A 21,295-nucleotide genomic window follows, 5' to 3' on the forward strand; every position below is an offset into this window, starting at 1 on the left:
TTCCTATAATGAGTTGCAAAAGGAAGAGCCTGAAGGTTAGCAGGAGAGACATGGGGGAAAAACACCCTTTCAGAGCCAGTAGTTTAAGAGATTATTTTATGAGTGGATTTTAGTATGGAGTATTATCATCAGCAGGAGCATGTGTTTGCAGGGGAGAATGCTACAGCAGAGACTAAAATAAAAACCATAAAAACAGATTGTCAGAAAGCTAATGTGGCTAGAGACTTTTCCAATCCCTGTTAATTTTGGTAGCATTAGACAAACACCAAATAAACCTTGATTCCTTGAAAACCTATTTTCCAAAATTGCTATTGTTGCTAGTGTACCTTTATTGTAGCAAATTTGTATCTGTTTTATGGAAGGGTGACTTTCGTGTATAAAGCAGATCACCGGTTCTCCTCAGAGCAGGTGTAAAGTTATCTGTATGACTGGCTGAATTTCACAGCCTTTTGTTGTGCTGTGAATGGCTGCTGATCTTATTGCATCTGCTTTATAGAGGAAGTTTGATGGTCTGTAGGTTCTTGTGTATGTGCTGGCTTTTGGGGTGCCATTTTTAATGTCAGCTGTGATGTCTAGGAAACTGATGCCCGTGGAATAGCAATCTTGGGATGGCAGGGAAGCTGCTCATTGAATTGGTGGTTGTGTTTGATGAGGGAATCTGAGGTTTTCTGAGCTGTCTGCATTTTTGATAGAAATGTCACCTGTGTCTCCTCTACAAGTCCTGGCTTGGTGGTGTTGTCTTTCAGTCTTGGATTGTGAAGAAAAATGGCATATTGGGGTTTTAAAGACCTGCAGGAATCTCTGCCCCCTACTTAGAGTTTGGCAAACAAAAGGATTAAATGCTCTCTTTAGAAGAGGGCTGGATGATTGCTGCATGGTGGAGCAGACAAAAACATTTCAAATGGTTCAAAACCAAAAATACTGAATGTATTTTTAAAAAAAAATCCTTTGGGAGCTGTTAAATATGAAGACCCCAGCTATTGGTAAGTGCCTGACCACAGGATCATGGTCATAGTCTTCTGGGGCAGTGTCGTGGGCTGTTTCTTGTAGCCGACTCCTAGGGTTTGTGGCCTCAAAGGCAGGATGCTGATCTGATCCAGCACTGCTATTTCTCAGATCTCTTCTGGAGAAAACGAGGGTTTTTCCTCTCTTTCGTTGCGAGCCCCAACTAGAAAGCGCATAATTACGTTTTTATTTACTTTCCTGACTGCAGCGGCAGGCCCGGGCCTGTGCATCAGGGCCCCAAGCGCATCGCCAGCAGCCTCAGGAGGGGAACAAACCCCGGCTCGGGGCTCCACATTACCGCTCCCGGCGCGGGGGGCAGGACGGCCCTCCGGGCAGCGCCCGCCGCCCCCGCCCCAGGCCGGCAGCGCTCCGCCGCCAGAGCGCTCCTCGCCTTCCTCCGCGCCGGCCCCGCCGCCGAGCCCGCCCCGCCGCCGGCTCCTCCTCCCCGCCGCCGCTCCGCCAGCAGCCAGTCGGGCCCGAGACCCGCTCCGGGCTGCGGGGCCTGCGCCGAGCGCCGGCCGAGGGCGGGCAGGGGAGAGCGGCAAGGAGGGGCAGCGGAGACCGAGCCCGCGCGTCACATGAGCTGACAGGACCCGGACCCGGACCCGCTCCCGTTCCCCTCCGCGCAACAAAGGCTCGGGAGCTCCTGTGCCCGCCGCGGGACGGGGCGGGGCGGGGCGGGACGGGGCTGCCATGGGACACTGAGGGCCGCCGGCCCGCACAGGTAAGCGGCGGCGAGGGGTGTGTGTATGTGGGACCCCGGCGTGTGTGGCGCTTGCTGGGGGTGTTATTTGCTTTCCACACCCGCCCTCCCGCGGGTCCCTCCGCCGCCTTCCCTCGTGTGAGCGCGGCTCGGGCAGCCGGGCAGTCCCCGCGCATGGGGGTCTGTCCGTCTCGTTAGTCTGCAGTTACTTCATGTTATTTCATTTTTTACGGCAGTCAAACAGTTAAAACCCTGGGGGTTTGTGCGTTGCCACCCCCCTCCTTCCCTTACCCATCTCCCTCCCCTCCCCCGATACGGACCTCCACGTCGTGACCTTTCTGGCTGTTAAGGATAATATTAAGGTGATCTCTATTTTTGTTAAAGCGCTGTCCTGTTTACGAGCGTCCAGGCCAGATCAGTGCTGGGGTGGTGATCTGGCCAGCCCCCCGGGACCTGCCCACTGGGTCGGTGGCTGGAAGTTGTTGACAGCGGCGGGCGCGCACGTGTGCCACACGCTCCTCGAGGGTTAGGGCTGGAAACTCCCGCTGGGAGCCCGGGCAGCCGCACTGCCGAGGCAAAAATACCCCAGCAAGGCTGGCCGCTGAAGCTTCTGCTTGTTTGGGAAGCCTGCTACCTGGCTGGTGGGGCTTGAAGTGCTCCCGGGGGCACAGATGTCAGGCAAAGCTTGTGGGTGGGCGAAGGCGGCCCTGGGGATGTTTGCTGGGGGTGCAGGTGGGGCTTGCATGGAGATGGCACGGTGGCACTGGTGATGGGAATGAGGAGCTGTGGGCAGCCTGGGCAGGGTTCTTAGCCCCTCTTTCGTGTGTGTGGTTCAGTGTGATGCTGCTGATCACACTGTGTGGGGTTTTTTTGTCTGGTTTTGGTTGTTTAAATGTTTTTGTTGTTGTTGTTGTCATGGTTTTTGTTGTTGTTGTTTTTTTTAAAAAAATATTATTGGCTTGTGACCCAGTATGCTGTGATTTGAAAATAATCTCTCCTGGGCATGCTTAGGATCTTCCTTCATATGGCAAGTGACCACTGGCTTATGTTTTAATGGAGGTGCCCCTAAACCCTGTCTTTGTCCAACTGGGAGTATCCCTGGGAAGGAGTTTTCCTCTGTGTGGTTATTTTGGCTTGTGTGGATGGAGAAGAAAACACAGTTGCCTTTCAAAGGGAGATGCTTGGGCAGCCTTTACAATTGTGTTAAATCTCTTCAAGTCAAACTTAAATGCAAGTCGAACTACAAAGCCACCTGCTGCCCTCTATGTGCCAAGTACCAGTGAGGGCAGAAACAGTTTCTGGCAAAGCCATTTGTGTTTGGGTGGTATTGCAGAACTGTGGTTCAAGCAGTAGGAAACTGTTGGCATGCCAGGGAAGGTGCTGGGCGGTGAGGAAGCCAAGGGCGTGTAGCACCTTCTAGCTGATGTGTCCTGAGGTATTTCACTGCTCCTCTTGCTGCAGGGTTTGGGAAGAAATGGGGTGCATGACAAAAGAAGTTGGGCAGATACTGCTGTTAGCCTTGACTGTTCAAAAACTATGAATTAGCCCACATGTGCTGCCCCCATCCTAGCATTTTTAAGGATTTGGTGTCCTTCAGGGTGAACCAGATTTTCAAGTTTATGCCTATCTTCATGCTGACTTGGACCTGGAGTTTATTTTTAATGGAAGCCAAACATCTTAAGCAGTGTGACTTTAGTTAAAGCAGCAAATGTTCCAAGACTGGGCAAAACTGTGAAAACAGAGAATACTAATTTTAATTGTGCATTTTCCCGCAACTCCTGCTGTTCCCAAGATTTCTGTCCCAACTCTATTCACTTTGTGGGTGTTTCTTGGTCATAGTGGAAAACAGAAGGCAAGTTGTCAATAGCTGGTTCAAGTTGGGCTGCTGAGGGCTGAGAACGTGACTGGTTTTTAATATAACCAACTAGCTGTGTCACAGGGGTCTGATCTGAGACCCTGAGCGTTCATTTCATGTGGGTCATTAGCTGCTGTGGAAGACCAAATGATTGTGGCTGACACCTGGTCTTCATGGGATAGGAGAAAAGGTTGGCTTTTTCTCTAGCGTTGATGGGAGGTTTGAAATGAAAGTTAGTTCATCTGTCCCTTCCCTTTAAAAGAATGTACAGTACATTTTTGAAACTGAGTCATCAGGTTCAGTTTATTTCAAGTATTTTAAGCTGTTATGAATTTGATGCACTTTGGCCACATGCTTACTGGAACTTGTTAGGCAGTCTTGCTCAGATTTGCCCTGATTGGGCTCAAAAAGGTGATGAGGGGGTTTCCTTGCTGCAGCTCTTTTAGATCTGAGCAGGGCAGAAGTATCTTAAAAGAGGTGGAATATTTTGATGGCCTGTGCTCCAGACAAACTGGGAAGGGAATGTGCAAGGCTCTTGTCCACCAGCCAAGCATGGATATGCTGTCAGCCTCCCACTGATAAACCAGAGTTACTTTTTGACTCTCTCTGAGCTGTGCTTCTTGAGAAGTGTAGCACAGGATCAGGCACATGGTGTGTGGAGGGCAAATTCTCTCCAAAGTCACTTTGTTGTGAAGTGATAACAAGGATGCACAGATTCAGGAATGATTATTAGTGCCTGATGACCTTACCAGGATTGTGTGATGACACTGAGTATAGATAAAACGTTTTATGTCCCATAAACTTGGTTCTAGCTTCAGGATAAACTGCAAGGCTTTTGAAAATGTCTGAATTTGATGATTCTCTGGTAACTGCAAATAGGTGCAAGCATTAATTGCTTGAAAAATGTCCTTAAAAATAAGAACAGATACAGATGCAGGCTATAGGTAGGAAAGTGAAAGAAGAGGTAATCACTATTTTTTGTTATATTTTAAAAATCACATTTAATCCTGCATATGTGATTCTGTGGATGACCCAGCAGCTCCAGCAGTTTATTAATTTATTTAAAATGGCTTTGTAGTTCACCTTGAAAACCACTTCCTGCCATATGGTTATATTATTTCCCTATGCCACATTTTTTTGCTAATTATCAAGACCATTTGCTTTAAAATAGGTGTTTTTAATTTAACAGCCTTGTCTGCCTCTCCTGCTTGATCCTGCCCTGGAGTCAAGAGGCCGTGTCTGTTCATTCTCCATGGCAACAGGCTGTGATTTACTTATTTCAGTTTAATTAAAAAGCAGATATCAAATTCTAGGCTTTATATGTTTCTTATATTAGAAAAATATCAGTGAATCAGTATCCACAACGGATCTACCAGTCTAAAAAGTAAAATTCTTGACCTAAGCCACTGGTTTCTTTCTCAGTCCACCCCTTTGGAAGAGTTTGGGAGAGGGGCAGTGCTATAACCTGTCCTCAGGTGAAGGAATTTATATGCAGGTTAGAAATGAAGGCCTAAGCCATAAATTCGTTTTTCAAGCTCTGCGATTGTACAAATACTAATTTGTGTTAGTCAGGGATAAGGAAAAATGGGCAATGACAGGCAGTTGCTGGCTAAAGAGGGAATTAGGGTCAAGAAAGGACCTTGGGGGTGGATAGAGGAACATGGTAAATTTACTAATGTTCAGGTTTTAGGTTTGGTAGAAAATGGATGGAGTGGAAGCAGTGTAATTAACTGCCAAAATTAACACTCCTTTTTTCTTTCAAAACCAGCACACCAATTCTTAATAGGATTATTTTCCCTTGAAGGGCCTATTGAGATGACTCAGCCTTTGGAGTACCTGCATGCCAGTGGTGGTTGCTTCCTAGGAGAAGCTGTGCCTGCTGAATTGTATAACTAGACTCAGGTGCTATTTCTGAGCTCTGATAATGTGTGGAAGAAGACAAGTTGGCTGTGCATTTTTATGAAGCCTTAAGGAGCAGTTATCATCAGAAGAGTGCCTGCATAAAACTGCACCTTTGGATTTCTTTTTTCCCCTTTAGTGTTGCTACTCCCAATGCTTTTTCACAGTCATGGCTGGCAGCTGGCAACAACAGACACTGGTTCTTGCTCCTCCTAGCTCTGACAAAGCCCATGAGGCTGTGTCAGATAACACTGGACTCTCTCCTGGTTTGCTTATCTGTATCGATTAAAATTATGTACAGAGTTTCCAGCTGTAGATTCCTGGTGACCATGCACCAACTGGGAAGAGACCCCTCTCTGAGTCCTGAGGTGAGCAGTTAAGCAATGTTTACTAGTAAAGCAAGAATGTTTGGTCTGTGAGCAGTATATCTGAAATCTCATAAGGCTGTTCCTAATAATAACAGAATAAACCCAAGCAAAACCTCAAAGCAAGCTTTTGTTTATTACTGTGTTTAAGCAGATACATTCAAAGAATTTACATCCAATTGGCAACATTCTTAATCCTTTATTATTAGTTTTACTAGAGTATAGTCATGATCTATATTCTCTAAGAGTGCATCTGTTCCTCTTGCTTATCCAGCTTTGAAGTAGACCTTGCTGATATTAATTTCTGTATAGCCTGTAACTTCATCTATAAAATGAAGGGAATACTTCATACAGGCAGCTGTGAAGTTAACATTTATTGTCTGTAAATTGCTTCTAGTAATTGAGCAGAGGAGGTGGAGAGAAATAAAGACAGTGGAGTTAATATAGGCTTGTTTTTTTTTTTTAATAAAAGAAAAGCATAATTTTTGTTCATCTGATGATGTAGAAGCTAATGGGAAAAGAAAAATTCACCCTGAAATTAACTGTTAAGTTTGTAATGAAAACAGACATTTCTTTAACATAGTAATGAAGGCAGCCATCTTGTTTGATAATAACAAAGTCCAATTTAGAAATAGAGAAAATTATTACTGGAAATCCTGCAGTACCTCTTGTATTTCTGTCTAGTTTGTGTCTGTTCAGTTTTAGTGTTGTTTTTCATCTGCATGGCTTCCTTCATAAATGCTACTGGTGTGGACACCTTGATAATAGGTAAAGCTACCTGTTTTAAGAGTATCAGCAAACACCTTTATTACAGGCTTTTCAGCTAGGTCACTTGTTTTGTGTTGACCAGTCACCTTGTTAGATGAAACTGCAGTTTCATGTGCATTGGGATGGATTTTCTTGCTGTGGCTGACCCAATCTAACCACTTGCTCCTCCTAGGAGAGGTGATCATTCCTTGCCCCTGGCTCTGTGGCCATAGTTCTTGCCTTGTGGATACAGCTTCTTCGGCTTTTGGAAAGCTGACTTGCCCAAAATCATAAAAAAGTTAATTGTTTTCTCCTAGGACAGAGAGCTGAACCTGTTCACCAGGTTCAAGCTCGTATCAGAGCTGCCACTAAGGAGGGGCGAGATTTGTTTTGCCAGCAGTGAAAGGTAAGGAATGAAAGAAAGGTGAAAATGGGCCCCCCCTTTTTTTGGCAGCAGTGACCTATTACCCTGGTTCAGTTGTAATGTGAAGCCTCACCCTCATCTTTCATTTTCAGATCCCTCCGTTCCCTCCTGCACCTCTTCTGTCCCTCAGATATACTCCTGTGCCTCCAGATGCCGACTTTATTCCCAAGCAGTATTTTCAGAAGGGGGGGGGGGGGGTGAGGAGAAAAGGTTGAGTTTCACAGCCTCTACAATTGGAGACACACTGTAGTTCCTGTGAGCCTAAGAATTATTATTATTGGCTCATATATTATTATTAACAGGCTCAGAAAATAGTAGCTGTAATCATTCTTTATGAGGGGGCAAAAGGAAACTGCCTGGTGGGATAGCTGTAGGTCAAGTTTGTAAAAGAGCTTCTTCCCCAAACCTGGTGATGGCAGCTGTTTGGACTGAGACCCTGGAGCTGGTGGGACCAGGTGGTCTGGAGTAAATGACAAGGAGAGGAAACCTCTGGAGAGTTTTCTGCATGCTGTGGTGAGCTGGGACTGGAGCTGGGTACCATGGCACCAGGAGGAAGTCTCTCCTTCTCTGAGCTGTGGCTTGCAGTTTTTCCAGGTGTTACTGCCTAACTAGTTTTCAGACACTAGCAGAAATTGGGAAGGCCTTGCAGGACATTGCTGTGGTGTTGTAGAATAGTGCTGTCTTGCAGTGAAGCCCAGGGTGAGATGAAGCTCAGGCTCCATGGGAACTGGCCAAGGCTTCTGCTGACTGGCAGGGGTGGTGTTTCTGCCTTGGCTGTGCCACTGATGTTTTGGTGTATCTGCACTAGCCTGTGCTGGCTGCGGGGAGGACGTGTGTCCAATGAGACACATGCCCAAGTATCTGCTTAGCAGGGGCACAGTGCTGGTTGGAGTGTGCATTTGGAGATGAGATGGAGGCATCTGTTGGCCTACAGTAATTGCCTTATGGCTAAAGGAACATAAACAGTGCCTGTCTGGTGAATTTTCTACAGCATGAAGGTGGAGATGATGTCAGTGAAGAGCAGTGTGCCAGAGGCAGCAGATGCACTGAGCCTGTGCATGTGTGGACTGACCCAGCAGCTGTACTTGGCAGGAGGGGCAGGTTGCAATTGGTGTGGCACACAAATTAGAAATGTTTGTGCAGCCATTTTCAAATAGGGAAAGTCATAGGGAGGGATGAGAGAATTTGCTCCAGCTTTGAATTAGAGATTTGTTTCATGCTGTACTGTAGTTGGGTTGGGTTTTTGAAACACTTAAACCTAAATTCTTCTCATTGGTAGCCTAAGACATGGCAAAAGAAAGGCTACTGTAGGGTTGTGTCGTGTTGAATGGTAAGATTATATACTGGGTGGCTGTTACAGTGGTTTTGTGTTCCAAGGATGGAGTGAATAAAGGAAAGAATCAGTGCATTGATATTAAATAATTGTGCCACTGGATACGGTGACTACAAAGTGTCTTTGTTTTCAAGGCTATGTTTGGGTTTTTTAAAAACTGACACATTTATAAGCCAGCTGCAATATTTTTTTTAAAGATACATTTGTAAGAGTGGGAGCAATATAGAAAATGATGGAAGTATTCTCATTGAGAGGTATGGGTTTTTTTCCATTCCTTTGCACATGCATGCAGCCTCTGGGGAAGATGTTAGTGAAGGAGCTTGGATAATCGGGGTCTTCTCTGGAGCTGCCATTATTCTGATTGGTGTAGTGGGTATTAGCTGGGGAGTGTGTACAGATGCACGCTGATGGGCTGTCTGGGGTTTCATCTCTGCAGTCTCTCTTTTTTTCCCTGCTCCTGGATAGAGATATATATCTTGGCAGATTTGTCTTCCACCTACATCTCTTTCTCTTCTCATGTAAATACTTGCCGATGTATTTATTTTTTTTTTTAATTGTTGTTTTTCTGGCAAATCTTCTGCTGTGCTTGTAATGGGTGACTTTTCTCCTCATGATGATGGGTGTTCCTGTAAGCCAGTCTCTTCCTGGATCACTTTGCTGAATTTTCATGCAATCTGCCCTGTCTGGGGACAGCTTATCTGCTCTTGTGATGGTTGCTCTAATAAAGATCCAGGTATTGTAGCTGACTCCAGCAATGCTCCAGCTGCCCTTTGGTGTGCAAAGGAATGCAGTAAAAAAGCAGCTGTTTTGGGGTCCTGTTTGTCCTCAGATCTGAAATGCTGAGAGCACGTTAGAGTTCCCATGTAGGACTGTAGTAATTAAATAGTACTGGAGGGAGAGGGAGAAGCGGAGCATGTGATGGTCATTTCAGATAGATTAACAAAGAGGGGCTATTACTGTGCCAGCGGAAGACATCCTAATCTGGAGGTTCCTAGCCAGCAAATATTTTCAAAACCTATTCCAGACAGTAAGAGGGAAGCCTGAGAGGTCTGAGCTATAATTAATCGTCCAAATACCATTGGAGGAGCAGTTTGAAGAAGGGAACTCATATGGGAGCCGGGTGTGGTGTAGAGGGGGGAAATGGGAATTTCCTGACTTTTGTTTGCAAAGATCAAGCGTAGAAGAAATTTTAGACAAAACAGGTGCAAAGAAGGACTAAAATTAATAGGTAATTCCATTTTATTTACTTTTTGTTTGCACTGCATCCTCCTGGCCAGTGTTACTTGAACATCAGTTGAAGCAGTACAGAGCATGCTTGAGAACTGGAGACATTAAGCAGAGAGAGCGCATCTTATTAGCTTTGCTTTTCAAGCATTAAGCAGAAAGACGGGCTGAAATGTGATTGCAAGCAGATAATAGCAGCAGGCTCCTGAGGCACCACCACAACCCAGCATATGGGGTGATGGATCTAACCATGCCATAGAACTGTTTCTTGTAATAGAAGCTGCTTGTTTTTATGTTGCGGTTGCTGTTGTACTTTCTAATTATCCTATTCATCGCTGTCTGCCATTTTGAGCCTGGCCACGTGGGATGGCTCAGCCCCCTGGAATGTGTGCCCTGTGGAGCACTTCTGCCCTGAATAGTCACAGGAGCTCTGGTAGCCAAAGGGTGAGAGGGAAGAGGTGCCAAGGCTCAAGAGTCCTAGCTATTTCCCCCCTTATTTCCAAGAATAAGTGAAGTAACAGCTGCTGCTTTTGTTCCTGAAAAGATGAGCACTAATGTTATGTGTAAATCTCCTGACTTCCCTCTGAATGTCCAAGTATTGGAACTTGTTGGGAGAAGGTTTCTAGTGACCTGAAAAAATGGGCATCTCTCAGTTCTACTTATAATTAAAAAACAGAAGCTGGCCTTGCTATACCAGTCATTTTTGGCAGAGTAGCAGAGATCCTGGAGCCACTTCCAGTCTGGGGCCTCTCTTCCACACAAAGCAAATACAGCAGAGAAAGCAAGCGGAGGCTAGGCTGGTGCAAGGTGGAATTGGAGCTGCTAACACAGCATCTGTGCACCTGTGCCTGCTGCTTGGGGCGTTTCTGGCTTGTGGTGATCCTTTCTCCAAAACTGCCTGTTTTTCCTTCTTTCCACCTAAGGCTTTCATTAATGGAAAGTCTAAGAAACCATCTCCAAAGTTGGTATGGACCAGGGGAATATAGATAGAATGGGAAGAGCAGACCTCTCCTTAAATATCTGAACAAAGCACAGGAGCAAGAAGCTCACATTTGTATGTGTGTGTATACATATATATATATATATATACACGTTTGTAAGGCTAGAAGGGGTGGGTCAAACTAGTGTTTCTGTGACCTTTTCTCAGCCATGGCTTGCCTTTCCTGTGTTCTGCCTCTCCTTGCCTGTCAGGGGACTTCCACTTCCTTCCTGCTGACCTGCAGGGCTGCAGGCAGCCTCTCTACCCTTGTGGCAGTTCCCAGCTCTGGCTCTGAGCCCAAGCTAATAATCCTGACATATTTTACTGCCTTGTGCTCTGCTCCGTGCCTTGCTGTTGGGGAGACGGTGTGTGTGGTTGTGCTTTGCATGACTTTAAGCATTGCACTGGCCCTGGGGAAACCTATACTCAAAATAAGCACCAGCTGAGCCTCTGGTAGAGCCTGGCTTTGCTCGGCAAGGCCCTCTGCTTCCCTACTTGCAGGTGACCAGCTAGCACAGATGTCGTCCAAACACAACTTAACAATTGTCTCTGGCTGTCCGGATAATTGCCAGCAGTTTGGGGTTTGGGTGGAAGTAGGAGGTGTTGATAGCCAGGAAAGGAAAAATTTATCAGAGAAGGGTAATGAAGATCTCCTCTCACCACTCTCTCCACGCATCAAAGCACTCTTAAAAAAAATAGAGCACTCATCTTTGACCCCCATTAATGACTGGCTTGGTCTGTGTAAGAGTTTTATGAGTCTGTTGATGCTCCCACAGAGTTTAATTATTTAGAGCATGAGGTGGAGGTTTGTGCTTTCACTGCTGATGGTGCAGGGTTCAGGCCCTCCTGGCGGGCAGGGGGTTGGTTACAAAGGCAGGCTGGCTGGGAATGCAGCCGCTGGCTCTGAGGAGCCTAAGGGAGGCATGAGCTGCAGCTGTGTGGTCCTTGTGTAGGCTGGGCAAAGCAGTGAATCCTTCTCATTGTGTGAGTTCCACGTGACCTGTCATGTGGAATTCAAGGTCTGTGTCCATATCATCAGGGCACTTAATGGTCTGGGCCTGAGATACTCTAAACTGACTACCTGAAGCTGTTGGGTGGACATGCTTGTGGCAGATTCTGCTTGTTGCTGAGCCCCCCAGTCAATGCCAGAGGCTTCAGGGACTGGTGTGAGACTTTGGCAATAATACCTGATTTATCAGCCCAGGGCTACAGGCCTTTCCTGTTCCCTGTAGTAGCAAGCCTTTGCCTGCCTCTTTTCTGTGACCAGCACCTTCAGTTCCCCCCAGATTGTGCTTTACACTCTAGCAACCAGTTTTCCTACTGTAAAATCCCATCTTCAACCTGCTACTTCCTTCCCTTTGCAGTACATCAGCTTGTTCTTGCCTTCTCTACTTTTCCTCACCCAGAACTTCTCTGCTGGTAATCCTCTTGAGACTTGGGAACACAGAACAGATAAAAGGAACAACCAAGGAACAGCAGGGAATCCGAAGACCTTCATGCAGTTTGTGTTCCCAAACAGGTAGCTGGTCAGCTAGACCAGGAGTATTTTCCTGATGTCCTGCTGACCATTTAGCCAGGTTTCTACTTCTAGTGGGAAGGTACTGGTCTCCAGGTTCGATTGAATGGGATGTGGGCTGGTCTGATGTGTCAGTTGGCCAGGCGGAAGGGTCAGATGCTCACCTTCTGTCTGCTTCTGGAATGGGTAAATTCCTTTAGAATTGTGCGGCCTCTTATGTTTGTGGGTCCTTAGGGCTTGCAGTTCTCATCAGTGCTGAAATGAAACAACAGTGACTGTTTGTTGCAAGAGTGTAAGTGGAGGCTTATTTCAGAGCAAAAATGGTTAGTATTGGTGGATCTGGGTTTGGCTGATAGCCAAATAAATTTATGGATAGACTGGGAAGCCTTAGTTGATGTGGAAGGTTCACATGACATTGCTCGTACCATGAAATATCAATATTGATACACTGAAAATGCCTATGATGGCAGACACCAAGCCAGTGGGTCACCTGGTGCTGCTGCTGAAGGCTGAGATCACTGTGTGTGCTGGGGCTCACTGTTGTGCTCTGCTGCCATTTCTTACCCCCTGAGCCCAGGGACACTTGAACCTTCTTCCCACATCTGTTCTCCCGCTGTCTCCTCATACGTGCTTGTTCTCCTGTTTTCTTCTGTAGCAAGGGCCTGTGTAGGCTCTTGGTTGCATGCCAATAGGCTTTTCATGCTATCCCTATTTACCCTGGTTTATCACTTCCCACTCCTTTCCCTGTTCCTATTTCATTTCCTTTGGTATAGGACTAATGTTCCAGGTTGTATTGAGAGACTGGGTTGAGCTGAGATGACTGAAAGAGGGTGGAAGGGGAAAAGGGGCTTATGCTGGTAGATGTGAGTTTCTGTCATCAACTTGGTCTTCAATCTGTTGATTATTGTGGATCTAGCTAAATCAGCTGGATCTGCTAGACAAACATGAGGTGCTCTGTGTCCTGTATCCATATTCTACTCTGGTTTTCTTTTTTTTTTTCCCTGAAAATTAATAGGATTCTACCCATTGATGATTAAAACAACGCCTGGAGTTTTGGAATGGATCAGATGCGTCAATCAAATGTTGCCACATTGCACCCAAAGAGAGGAATGCCATCCAGCTGGGGGTAGGGTCTTTTTTCTTTGCCTCCATTGGTGTCTAGAGTTACTGGAAGCCTTTCTGGGTTTTTAAATGTGAGAACTTTTAATAGAAAGTACTAGTTTAAAAATTAATTGTTTCATTGTGTGAAAACTTGACTGTTTTTTTTTTTTTTGTTGGTATGGAGCAAAGTTATGCCTCTTTATATTCAAAATGTTATTAATAGTGTAGAGGCTTTGCAGACTTTGGTAAAGAAAACATTTCAATAACTACTTCAGCTATTTTATGAGGGAAATTTTGTGTTTCAAATGCAAAGTCGACCTATTCTGATTACTAAGAAAGATGAAAATAATTTAACTTTTTTCCAGAAATATCAAAATTCAGGTTATTTGTTCTAATTCTTGAAATTAATGTAAAACAGACCAATACCCCTGCATAAACTGTTCCCCTTGCAATAAGGGAGCGGAGGCTAATATGTCAGTAGGAAGCTGCGTCTGTGGCAGCAGGTACTGCATGAAACCTAGAATGAAATAAAAGTTTGGTGGGAATGTGAATCTGGATTCTTGCCTGGGTGTAAAGCTCAGGTTGCAATCCAAGAAACAAACTGAAGTGGCTTTTTGGCTCTCTTCCAAATGGTAGAGCATGGCTCCCCATTGTCTTCTCTCTGGCTTGCCACTTTGTTGTTCCAGCAGAGGCTGCAGAAACAGAACATTTACCTGGCTCTCAGAAGTGGGATGGGCTTTCCAGATCAGGCGTGAGAAGATGTGTGTGTTGGGATTTGTGTCCGGAAGTAATGCTGTTCCAGTGTTGCTTACTTGAAATCTGAAGCTTCTTATGCTTCACATCAATTTCCTGTTCTTGTTAAAATTGCTTTTGCTTTAAAAATGAAGGGTCTTAAAGCTGAGGGGTTTGACAGAATGCGCTGCAGAGTGATTCTTTTTTCCTCTGTATGTTTCCTGAATGAATGATTTTGAAGTAAAGTAGTATTTCCCCGCAGAGCCTGACTCTGTTAAGTCTTTAGACTGTTACAGCAACAGTGAGACTACTAGTGCACTGTTAGTAATTTATGTGTGTTCCTCATTTTGGACCTTTGTCAGTCATTTCAGCCTTGGGAAGCTAGAAGAGATGAGAAAAGTATGTATAAGTTTTGCTGCTGTTCCCTCTGCATGTGTTCTCAAGGCAGGCAGAGAATTTGGGTCTTCAGAGCATGTCTATCTGGGACCTTTTAGCTGTGCTGAATTCACAGAAGAAATACCAGAAAATAGCATAATGGTGTTTCCTTTCAGTCATCTCTGCATAGGGTTGTACTGCTTTTGTTGGACAAGTGTGGCTCAGATGTTTGTGAGCTTTCCTTAGTTGCAGGAGGTGAGTGGAAGGTGAATTTTTTTTATGGGTTCTCCTGTGGGACGAGCCCCAGCCAGGGTTTTGCTTCATGTCCATAATCAACCCTAAATGCATCTGTGCTGCTGAAGCTACATGTAACTGTCTTCAAAACTGGGCTTCGTGTCCTTTATTTTGTCCCTTACTCTCTTCTTAAGGAAGGGAGATGGTCAGCTAGTTTGTGTGTTTCCTGGTAGGTCTTGCTTGAAGGGAGAAGCAGAGCCAAATGAGAATGGGTCTTCAGAAACAAGGCTGGTGAGAGGATGTCACCAGAGAACTCAGCCGGTTTAAATACAAAGTGTTGCTGAATTCTGTTCTGGAGTTTACTGTTGCAGGTTTGTGCTTGGCATTAGCATTTACCTGAACACCTTCCAGCTTGGCTGGAGACCAGGTACTTCTTCAAATCTTGTTGGAAGCATGGCAGTGTGTTTCAGGGAGCTTTGGAGGGCCAGTGGTGTAGAATGCATGAACTAGTTGAGGTGTTTCAGCAAGCCTGTGTTCTTGCAGGCAGGTACTGAACAGTTTGAATCACATTAGTCCACTTAAGTGGTATTTAGCAAGCAGGTAAGTAGTTTGCAGGAAGTTGGAGTTAGCTCCCATTTATTACTTGAGGTCCAAAATGGTTGATTCACCTCATGCAGTGGGAGACCCACAAGTTTTGTACTTCTGGGTCATGGATGGATGGAACTGTCAAGGAGAAAACAATGTTCTGCAAGGAATCTGTATCTTAAGCTTCAAACAGGTTTCTAGAATTGTTTTTGCGGGAAAACTGATTTTTTTTTCCCAGTTTCTTCAAAACTGGATTATGTTGCTTCAAATGTAGGTTTTGACTATCTTGGCTTGGAAGAAAGTTTGACTCAAAAATTATTCTGTGTGCAGAAGGATCTGCAGAAAGTGAATGGATAAGAAGAAAATTGGTCTTACTGTTTTATGTTGAACTCACTAAAATAACTTCTAATTTGAGAGTGCATTTTTCCACTATGCTTTATACCTTTGTATTTCAAACATACTATTTTCTTGGATTCTTTGTTCTGTTAAATCTTCCTAAGAGCTTGTATGTACAGCTTGAAGAAAACAGGATGCAACTGACTTAAGATTTCTTGATCTTAAATTTTAATACTTAAATTGAATATCTAAGTGAGTTGCCTGCTGTGGGATGGTTATAGTTCAGGAAGAAACTATGATGCCTTGTTGGACTTCGGATGCCTCAGTTGCAGAATGAGAATTTTTTTTTTTTTTTCTTTTTTCTCCTCTTTGGACTGATAAACCAGGAGCCTTATTCCTGACTCTGCACTTGTGTGCTTCATCTAGTGTACATATGCATTTGGAACAAAAGACTGCAAAGCAGGACTGGTTTGTTCTGCAAAACAGAGGGAATTAGGAAGCTGAGTTGAAAGATTCTTTCCTTTGTTTTTTGTTGTTGTTTTTTTTGTTTGTTTGTTTGTTTTGGTTTTTTTTGCCCCCTCTCCCTCTTCTTTACAAGAAGTTACTTTAAATAGGGAGCTGTTCAGCAGGTTGCAACTAGAATTCTATAATAAGATCTCTGTTCATTCTCCCTACTTTTTCACATGCAAAGTTGTGGCTGTAATTATATGACAGCTGCCCTCTTGGCTGACATGCAGCAGATTGAACTGGGGATCTCCAGAGCTGAAAGTGTGAGCTGCTACTCTCTGAGCTAAAGCTCTATAGCTGGAGGCTGTAATGATCTATATCCTTCATGACTGAGTGTAGAAGGGAGCTGCAAAAAGCACTTGCTGAGTTATGGTGCATGCAGGGTACTTACTCTGTACATGGTCGCTTCCCAGGTGTACTGGAAGCCTTTTTTGAGTGGTTTGTGATAATTGTACAAACTGTTGTCAACTCATGGGTGCTTTAAAATGGCAATCTGTTTTGAAGCCTTTCTACCTTAAAAGACTTTACTAGCCTGTTAGTCAGGCACAGACATTTGTTGGTGTATGTGTAAGTTGTGCTGAGCTTGAAGTGCCCTGATGTTACTGAAGTCCTTCAACTCTAATGCAATATAAGTAATTGTTACCAATAATGAATGCAGTATGAAAAACTCTACAGTGCCAATGGTGTTGAGACAAGTTTGCCTTTATGCTTTGCCATTACAATAGATTTTTCTCAGCACCATGGAAGCTATGTAAAAGCAAAGGAAGGAGAAACTGTAATTGCTGGAATCTCTCCTGTTTCTTCAGGACCAGGAAAATCTGAGCGGTGCCAAAGTTTGTTAGACTGAGGAGAAATGAGGAGAAGCAGAGCCATATGGAGCTTCATGAGTGGTGTCAGCCCTGGGTAGCTTCTGTAACCAGTGTTGTGGGAGAGGGGAAGTGTGTTGCAAGTTGAGACATTAATTTTGAACTTTGTGAAACGTTAATTTTTGAACCCTTAACACTTTTTTTCCCCACATCCCCAAAGAGAAAAAACCCCTCAAAAATCATAACAACAACAAAACCACAAACCAAATAGGAGATGGGCATCTGCTAGCATTAAATATGATAAAGTAAGGATTCCTATTGATCTGCACAGTTCAAAACCAAGTTGATATTTTTGCATTAAATAAATAGAAAAAGGGAAATATCTAAGGGGTGCAATGAAACATTAAATAAAGTATAAACTGAGACAGTCTTTCAGACCTCAAACACTTAAGTTAGTGCCAGTCCAGTGTGTCAGAAACTTACTTGATACTGTATATATTATCAACAGGGACATTGTCTGCTGTAGATTAAGATAATCTCCACATATGTTAGGCCATATCCTATTACACAAGTCTGACCATACTCAATCATAATTTAATAAACACCCTCCATCCTAGTTACATCCTCCACTGCCTTTCTTTGCATTATTTCATGCAGACTGAGTTAATATAAAGATGCTTGTAGCATGGCCTAAGAAATTCTTAATTCCTCACATCTCATTGCTGTACTGCCAACATCATCCCATTGGTTTTGAGGGTGCAGCCCTTGGCAGGACTGTGCTGTAGCATACATTAGTTACCTGCTGTGGGTTAGAAGCCCCATTCCTCCAAATAGGTGAAATGACCCAGGCTACAGTGTAGTTCATGGTTCTGCCTTGCAAGCAGCAGTATCAGCAGAACTGTGGAGGAGATGTTTTGCAGGAGGGGCAGAGGAAATTTCTAAAGTTTGTGTTACTCCTGAGGCATCTTATGCGACTTTCTGTATCAATCACACCAGTCTTAGGGCTTGATGCCCTACTGTCTGTCGCATCACTCCTTACAGAGAAGTGGGATGAGGATTCTTCCACTTCCTGTGGGAGCCTGTTCCACAGCCTAATAGACTTTTCTGTCAGGAAATGTTTCTTAATTGGACTTTAACCATGAGTGTCAGAGTGCTGGTCCCTGGGATGACCTTAGCCTGCATCAATACCAGTGCCTTCCTTGTATGTGCTGCCTAGAGCCTGCTCCTTCTTCTCCTCTGACATTTATTATAGACCTGTTTCAACTGTAGGCAGCTGCCCCTTGTCTCAGACTCCACTGTCCTTAGCACTGCTGTTGGAGACTGTTGCAGAAGTTGAGCTCTGAGAGCCCACTTCAAAGGCCTGAATTGTGATCCGAGATAGACTCGTCATCTTAGTCCGTTTTCAGGAATCCAGGCTGCTGCAAGTAAGGAAATGCACGCTGAAGCAGCATTTGTGTGTGTCTCTACCTTGGATAGAGCCAAGTCCAAGGAATCTGTTACAGCACAGCTATCCCATGACCTAGTTGTGTTGCTGTCAAATCCAAAAGTGTGGGTAAGACTCCAGTGTTTTCCTGCAATCAGTTTAAAGCAGGGCTTTTGATTTCTTTTACATGACAGAGTTTGTAATGTCTGTGTTCTTGAAGCAGCAAGGAAGAGCAACCCAGCCAAGCTGTTCGTCTGTGAGGCTGTGGAAATACCAACCATGAGGCTCAGCAATGTAGACTGTATGCAGTGTATCCAATTTGGCAGTTGTGGGTGAAGAGTCTGCCTTGCTAGCTCCTCAAAGAGTGGCTTTTCCTAGGCTGGTGGCAATTAGGCCAGGTTGTGGTGGCTGGCTGTGAGCAGATGGACAGGTTTCCTGGGGAGAACAGCACGCACCTTGGTGTCACAGCCCTGGTATGTGCTGTAGTAAAGAGGCAATAGAAGACTTCACTCCACAGCACATGGCTGTTGTTTTGCCCATGTGGACTTCATGAAAATATTTGATACTTTTCAGGTCTCTTTTCTTTGTTGCTGAACCTCTGCAATTTCTTGCATTCCCTTTTCAAGGTGGGATGAGTAGAGCACGTTTCAGTGCTGTAGAGACAAATGTATCTTTGACTTGCATCATATCATTATGAAATTGACACTATTTTCTAGTTGGTTTCTAGTGCAGTCAGTACTCCTATCTGCTTCTATAATTTTGGTAGACCTTGTTATGTGATGTCTTTTTAAAGAATGGATGTAATTACTCCAGAACCAGGGGGTGTGTGAACTGTTTGGACAATGACCCATTGAACTGTTCACAACCAGAATGGTTGTGACACAGAGATGTGAAGTAGCTTTCTTAGTGTTTCTCCTGATCTCCTCCTCTGTATCCAGCATGGACCCTCTATATCCTCATCTTGCCTCTTTGTCCTCCAGTTCATGTCCTCGCTCCCTTCTGCTCCTCACCGCTCTGCAAGTGAGTTATTTCTCTGGTATCCCCACCCAGTTTTTACTCCTCACCATCTGTGGATTCCTAAACTCCTTGATCCTCAGAGGTTTTTGTTCACCTTTCCAAATGGTGCTTTGCTGCTGTTGGTTCTTCTGCAAGCTCTGCCTTTCCTGACTGCACTGCCTACTTCACAAAGGAGAGCTTTTTGCTTTTCTCCACTCCCATGGGACAAATAAAACTTCTGTCTTGTCTAGAGGTGCATAAAACATGGCCACACTGTCACCAGATTTTTGGTTAGTTTGTGTCCTCTTTCACTCAGCTCATCCCTTCCCTGTTAACCATATATGAAGTATCCCTCTCCCCTTTGTTTTCATAGGGCTTGCATGCAGTGTCTTGCTCCCCTGGGTCTAAGTGTCATGCCTGTTGAATCCAAGGGTGTCATTTTATGAGGGTTATATTCAGCAGTTCCTGCTGCTGCTTCTCAGCTGTGCCAGTGCAGCTGAACCTGCTGCTGCACATTGAACTGGATCAGGGAATTGATCAGGATTAAAGTAGCCAAGGTGGAGAGGAAAGCTGCTTAACCCAGCGATTTGCTCAAAGAAATACTTGAAAAACTACAGTTTAAGAGCACTTTGACTTGATAGCCCTTTGACTAACAACACTCTGGTATAGAAATCTCTTGTTTAAACGTAGAGTTGCTGCCTCCACCCTTCAAACCCTCCTCCCGAGCTATTAAAGACCACCGGACACCTGCTTCAGGCTTAGAGCAGCTGCTGCGGGTTAAGATGTGCTGTGCACTCGCTCCAGGATGCATGGGACATGATACTGTTTGGAAGGGATGAGGACCCCCTGGAGTAAAAATGGACATGTGTCAAAGTGTGCAAAATCATCCTTTCATGGAACATCACAGACTGAGACAAAGCTTTTTTATCATTATTGCTGGACTGGCTTCACCCAGAGCCTTATTAATGTTCCAGGATGTTGCTGTGTCACTAAGTGTGGGAAATACCTTGATGCTGGCTCAAAATGTTGAAAATGCTTCCCTCTGCCCTTCTCTGTGGGATACATTTAACCTGCCCCATCCCTCCCGAGCTGCTGGAGTGGAGCCCTGTCTGGTAGCTCTGCTCCTGCTCATCCCCTTGGCTTTCTCATACCCTTCCCTGCCTGATCTGTTCATGTGCTCCCAACTTCATGCTGTCCAGGGTTTAATTTTTGTTTAAGATCTTTGTTCCTTTAATGACAGCGGGAACCGAAGGCTGTTCTCTGTGGGGGCTGTGGTGCGCGGCTGCGCTTGAGGTAATGAGACTTGATGAAAACCTCTTGTTACTGTGGCAAGATTTCTTCCTTCTCTGTGTTTAAGAAGAAGGGGGGGGGGGAGGAGGAAAAGAAAAAGTGACAGACCCTGCTGGGTATGTTAATATATTTTTAATGGCTTCCATGTGGCTAGCTGAGGACTTATTTGTCCAGCCTGCAAGAAAAGGGTAGCAGCATGTTATTCTTGTGCACCTTTGAGCTTATCTGGGAGTTGAAGTGGGAGAGAGGGAGGATTGAGTGAAAATTTCACAGAAATCCTGTTGATAAAAATGAAATCTGCTAGAGATGGAGGGGATTGGCAGGGAGAGAAAGATTGGATCCCAGATACCTCCTCCCCTCCCCCTTCCCAAATCTTCCTTTTTTTCTGGAATATTCCACTGTCTGCAATCATCAAGAGAGCTACTGTCTCAGACTGTGGTATTTATACCAGTGGTGAGGGGCGAGATTTTTCTGAAATAATTGCTGTATTTCTGCAGAGAAATATTTTTGAGAAACAAAAGGGTTTACGCTATGGTGGCAAGCAGGGGAAGGGAGGGGGCTGGCAGGGATGCAGGGCGGGTGCTGGGCATTTTCCCCTTCCAGCTTTAATATGTCAGTTAAGCTGGAGGCAGGATGAATCTGGTGGTCCAAGCTGTCTGCCTGGGGCAGTGAGGGGTATTGCTGCTTTCCTGTTCCAAAGGCATGCAGAGCACAGCTGGGGTTGAAGGGCAGCTAGGTTGGGGCAGCTGTGGGTTCTGGGGGTCAGGAGCCAGCTGCCTGGGGCAGTAAGTCAGAGCAGAGATGTGCTTGATGGGGCTGTGAGAAGAGCAAGAGCTGCCGGTGAAACATTAATGCTGCAT

The 21,295-nt window shown here is 45.0% G+C and overlaps 1 protein-coding gene across 6 annotated transcripts in view; it reads left to right on the forward strand.

The window, feature by feature from the left end:
• The first annotated feature begins 1,465 nt into the window (after positions 1–1,465).
• Positions 1,466–21,295, forward strand: part of TCF20 (transcription factor 20) — a 130,479-nt gene continuing 110,649 nt past the window's right edge. For 3 of the 6 annotated variants that reach the window (XM_085569837.1, XM_021552788.4, XM_085569840.1), the window contains exons 1-2: positions 1,466–1,729; positions 13,066–13,176. The gene's annotated coding sequence lies outside the window, so the exon portion shown is untranslated. Of the gene's footprint in view, positions 1,730–6,958; positions 6,981–13,065; positions 13,177–21,295 lie in introns of those variants that run through there. The other 3 variants (XM_085569841.1, XM_085569836.1, XM_021552792.4) reach the window with 3 other exon arrangements.

This window comes from Lonchura striata, chromosome 1A (assembly GCF_050655825.1).
Source record: "Lonchura striata isolate lonStrDom1 chromosome 1A, ASM5065582v1, whole genome shotgun sequence".
NCBI classification, from domain to species: Eukaryota; Metazoa; Chordata; class Aves; order Passeriformes; family Estrildidae; genus Lonchura; species Lonchura striata.